The 5,766-nt window shown below is 36.9% G+C and overlaps 1 long non-coding RNA gene across 1 annotated transcript; it reads left to right on the top strand.

Annotated features, from left to right (window-relative positions):
• Window positions 1-4,191: 4,191 nt before the first annotated feature.
• On the top strand, window positions 4,192-5,149 carry LOC309797599. The gene is made up of 4 exons (XR_014292725.1): window positions 4,192-4,320; window positions 4,441-4,485; window positions 4,640-4,887; window positions 5,026-5,149. It is a non-coding gene; the product is annotated as an uncharacterized lncRNA (long non-coding RNA).
• Window positions 5,150-5,766: the final 617 nt, after the last annotated feature.

Genomic DNA, 5,766 nt, shown 5'->3' with positions numbered 1-5,766 from the left:
ATATAAATGTTTTTGAAGAAATATCCCTTATGACCACTGAGAGCTTTCCTTAGGAGCTTCGAAAGGAGACTCATTCATGAATTCGGAAACAAGCTACATAAATGTTTGGAACGAAAAGAAACACTAGTAAGAATTAGCAAAAACTAGACTACAACTACAATCATAATACCTTTAAAAAAGGACGAAACTAAGAATCCTTAAATTAATGTGAATAACAAATCCTGCCTTTTTGAAGACAAGCGTGACATGAATCAATGCAATAGATGCAAAAGTAAATGTGACCTTGATTTGTCCACTTCAATGAGAATGATTTTATTATACAACACTAAAAAGTCAGTGCACAAAGCACTTCATTGCAAAGGCACATGAATCAATAAACTGGAGTTTCATCCTAATAAGATCAGTTAACATCGTTATTTTACGTTTACAGTTTCAATGTGCATCCCTTAAAAATCATATCGTCACTGGGAAACATATTTATATCGAATATAGCTACCCATAAGAAATAAGGAACTCGTAAGTAAAAATATCACCTCGTCAACTAAGCGAATAACTACCGTCCTTCTCTGTTAGCTTGAACGAATCTAACTTTCATAAAAGCAAAGCAGTCTTAAAACATTTTACATTTAGATTACATATTGCGTTACTCACAGATAAAAATAAAAGCCGATCTTCTTGTCAGCTGCCTGTACGACCTGATGACCGTAAACAAGAAAGGTCTTTTTCTTCTTCTCATTAGGACCTAAATTTTCACTTATGAAGAGCATTTGAAGACGTAATGTACTATACAATAACATAATTTTAAAATATAAATAAATAGATACATATATGTACATATATATTGCAGAAATAAAAGAAAAGCGCAAAATATGGTGGAAAATTAATTTTTGGGAAAAAATGGATACTAGGCAGACCATTCCTCTACCTAAAAAAATATGATCTTTAAAATTTTTGGCATTAACAGAAATACAATGTTCTTTTCATAAGAACATATATTAGGATCTTTTAAAATTGTGAAAACACAAATGTCAAGCTTCGTTTTCTCAACGGCAAACTTCATACAGCTTGATCATCCTTGTAGCAGGAAAAAAATGATAAAGCTCTCAGCCTAAAATTATAAAAGACCATCTAAATTTAGAGAATCTAGAACATCTCTGCAAAAATCTCCAATCACAAACAAAATCGCTAAGAGATTGATGACGATATTTCTCCTTAGCTTACGCATGGTATCCTCGATGACGTGAGAGGCATTCTTTATTATACAAATTTCTTAAGGAATGATAAAAACAACTTTCAACCAGACTATTCAGTTAGATCTCGGTCTACATAAGGAAGGTTTGTGTACGATTCCATACAACTTTTTTACCCAACATTTAAAACAAAACAGTACATAATTCGAAATGTTAATAAAGTTGAACTTAAAGAGAGAATACATTATCAATTTTTACATACCTTCATGGCCCAAATAACTATTTCATACAATCGGTAAGGCAATACGGTTCGCTTGTGAGCCTTGGAATGCCTGCAGTACTTTTCTTTGAAAGTTGTTATAAGCTCATTCTGATGTTCATCAATCGCAGTAATAACATATTAGGTAAGTTAAGAGCAGAGAACGCTAAATTTAAAAGAAAGGCAAAAGTAATGAGACAACGAATGAATGAAAATTTCAAATCAATGAAAATTTCATAATGAAATGAAATATCCATTAGTTATTCTAAAGAACAAGAAAGAAGTGACTAAACATGCGGTTAGTACATTGACGACGACACCTAATTCCAGGTCTATTAGCAATTTTCTATTTCTCAAAACAGAGCATTATTTTATTGTCAATGGAAAACTTTAGAAATAGCTAACATGAGTGGATTATAGAAAAACCCTTTCTCTACTGCAGGATTTTTAAAGAATAAACAAAAGAATAAACAAAAACAACGATGACTATAAATCTGACATGTTCACAGGAGGAAAGAATGCTCTATTTTACAATTCTGCAGTTAAAATGCTCTATTCAATAAAATATAAGCAATTATTAAAGGATTCTTGAATTGTTCACCTATTGTAGTTCACTATTAGCTGCCGACCATTGAAACAGGAGGGAGAGTTCTAGGGACTTCTTTGTCCCTGGAGGGATTCGACCGAAGCGCAGTGATGGTCAACCGTCATCACCCACCACTGCTGTTCTCTCTTGTGCCCAAGATCAAAGCGTAAGTTATTTTAAACAGTTATAAAAAATAAATCAAAATGAACCATAAAATATTTTGTAAGTGACAGCTATTTGGTTTAATTTCAGAACTCGCCCGAGACAAATGACCTGTGGGAGGACCGCCCAGATAGATGAACGAAGGTTTGTTTTAAACTTTTACAATTATTCTGCAAAGTTTCCAGGAAAAAATTAATTGAAATTAAATTAACTAATTAAAACCATCGTTTATCTCTCAACTAAAAACCGATCTGCCAACATGTCCCGTGCTATACTTGCTTATTAAAACTCATAAGCTGGTATCCACTGATGAATTGTGGTCAACAAATCCATTAACGTTTAAGGTTAGACCAATTATCAGTTGTGTAAACGGGCCAACGGACAGAATAACATGGTTTATAAACCTGATAGTCGTCCAGTTACTGAAACATTTGCTAACTCATCTCACGAACACCCGAATGTTTCTGGACCATCTACGTTACGAGCGTCCTAACAGCGCCTACGTCATGGAGTCATTCGATGTTCGATTATACGAACGTATCGAATGACTCCGCAATGCAAGCCGTTTTCGAACCTCTTTCTAAACACCAAAAAGAAATTAACATGTATGGCTTGTCGATTGAGCAGATCATGACCCTCTTAAAATAGTGTTTGAACTGGTCAATCTTTAGATGATCCGGTAAATATTGCCCACAAAAGAGAGGGTTGGCAATGGGACAGCGACTGGCACCTAGTCTCGCTATTGCGTCTATGTCTAAAATAGAAGCCCCGGTAATTAATCTTGGGCCGATACTCTACTGTAGATATATTGATGATTGTTTTGTCATCTTCTCCACACAAGAGGAGATGAACAAATATTTTGAATTGTTAAATGAACAGTCAGAGTACATTAAGTTCACCCGAGAGACACCTAAAGAGGGCTGGCTTCCATTTTTAAACTTTCAGGTTAGCTTACATCATAACAGCTATGCTACGAAGTGGTACCGTAAGCCAAGTAATAAAAACATACTAGTTCATTATCTCTCATCTCATCCTTCACACACAAAAAGAGCACTACAAGAGACATGTTTCGTACGGCCTCCGGTGTGTGTACGGGAGGAGAACAGAGAGAAGATTCACTCGACTTGGCACGGAAAATAGCCATTTCCAACGGTTACAATATCGTAGCTTCTCGGTATAAGTTTAGAGGAAAGGCGATGAGCTCTAACGATGGGTCTAGCGATAATAAAATTCCGTTGCAAATACCCTTCATTTCGAACGAATTAAGCATAGCTATAAAAAGATGCTTAAGAAGGGTGGGCTTAGAGAAATCAGTGGTAGTTATAGAAATAACACCGAATAATCTACGTCGCCAATTGATTCGAAACCGCTTGTACGACCGTCTATGTACAACGCATAAATGTACGATTTGCCCTCAGGTCAGAGACGGTGATTGCATGATCTCGGGTACAGTGTACCTGATTTCTTGCAAAATTTGCGGGGACGAATATATTGGCGAAACGGGAATACCTCTTTGTGTCCGCATAAAAGAACACCTAGATGGTTAATTTAAAAGCAAGGCGAACACTCCACTAGGCACGCATAGGACACAAGGACACAACGGACAGGATTTTGATGTTAAGGTTAATATTCTCGCGCAGAAAGCTAGCATGTCGGCGCGCAGGGTTCATGAGGCGTTTTGGACTAATTTCAAGAACCCAAACATGAACCGCAAGGAAGAGTGCCTCCTAATCACACGTGATCTCGCACAGTATATAAGACTGATCTTCTAGTCTGATAAAGGGGCACTCCGGAAGGAAGTACACCTCATTCCTCTTCCGCAGACACAACCAAACGGTTGGTCGGAGGCAGAGAAGTGGTGAGTATTTGACGTTGTTTACGTGGTTGGAACTTGGTTTTTGAGTTTCTCTGTTTAAGTTGTTGGCGTGTTTGGCTTGGTAGATCGTTGTCAATCGACCTTTCCAGGCTCTGAAGAAGGCGATACGGCCGAAACGTCAGCCCAATAATAAAATTGCTTACAAACCTCGTGTTTGTTCAAAGAAGAAAAATTAAGAAGTATTCTGCAAAGCTTCTTATATTCGTCTTTTTGTAACTAAGCACTATCGCATTTGAAATACCTTATGGTAACCGTTTTTCATGTATACATACGTTAACTTTTATTACATTCAATGCTGGTAAAAACGTTAGCAACTTCGCCGTCACTGAAGAGTTTTACGCAGCCTGAAAATTGAACCGGATTTCAGGCAGGAACGTTTTGCGAAATCGAGAAGGAAACAAAAACAAAAGAGGTTGCGTTTATAGTTTGGTTTTTATAGTTTTTTAGAAGAATGGTGCTGTGCAGGTCCACACGATGATGTTTTCTCTAAATTTATCTTTCTGATACTGTTTTTCCTTTATTTTGAATAAATTCTGGTTTACTATGTTCGTAAAGCATTATTGTAGATTATTGGGTGACAAAGAAAATAGAAGACAGCGATAATCATGGGCGCGGTACGGCCTCTGAAAGAGCAAATTGATCAAAATTATGATGCCGATCTATGTTCTCACTTATTTAACACAACAAGAGTTCTTCCACCTCTATGCTGTGCAGGTGAAACATGGGCTAGCACTTCAGCCGTATTGAAGAAACCACGCATAACAAAGACTGCACTCGTGCGACGTCTTCGGAAGCTGAGCTGGGACACAGATGAGTAAGCGGGTTACGTTCTCAGGTTACCACCCAATTCGATATTTATGTGATTGATTTTAGGTTTTTTTTAGTTTATTTCGCAATGAATCTCCTTTATAAATTCGTGTGAGTTTTATTCCTCAACTATTGGTTTTTATAGGTATAGGTGGTTCAGTGTTGGAATGATCAGCGAACGATTAGTCCACTTCTTCTACAAACGCACTCATGATTTTAGTCAACGAATTCACGACACACGTATTATTTTTCCGTTGATTTTTCTTTGTGTTGTTGTTTGTTTATGAAAATGCAATGTGCTGTCAAGGAGTTCTTGATTGTACGTAGGAATAAAACCGTGAACATTTCTGGTATAGGTTGCACATTTGACAGAGTAGGCTGGTGCGTTAAAAAAATTGTGCGTTGTGAAATAAATGTTTTCACAGCCCTCGGATGGTCTTGAACTTTGAATTGTTCGCTTTTCAAGTTCTGGCATATTACCAGCTTTTACCAACTTTCCTTTTCTTTTTGCACATGTCAACTAGAGCCCTCTCCAGTAGGGCCACCTATACTGATTATTTGTGGACAGCTGTTTCTCTCTGTCGAAAAAATCGCCTGTCAGTCGTATCACTATCGTTTCAGTGACACTATCTCTCTCCATGTCCCTACTAGGTCAAATTCAGGCGAACAAATGCAATTAGGTTAATTTGGTGCGGCAACATATCTTTATTCTCTAATTTTTTAGTACCGTAGTGTCATTTTTCACGTGATGGCTTTGTTTTCCACCACGCAAAATGGCAAATGTATAATATTCACGCCTTCACAGAATCGGATTTCTTGCTTCTTGTAATTATTTTATGTCCTTTATGTTTTTTCTCTAATTCTGGTGAAATAATTGATGTCTAGT

The sequence above is a fragment of the Mesoplodon mirus genome, assembly GCF_964341445.2.
Source record: "Mesoplodon mirus genome assembly, contig: HAP1_SCAFFOLD_786, whole genome shotgun sequence".
Classification (NCBI taxonomy): domain Eukaryota; kingdom Metazoa; phylum Chordata; class Mammalia; order Artiodactyla; family Ziphiidae; genus Mesoplodon; species Mesoplodon mirus.
Note: the sequence above shows the minus strand (reverse complement) of the source record. Positions and strands in the feature narration are given on the sequence as shown.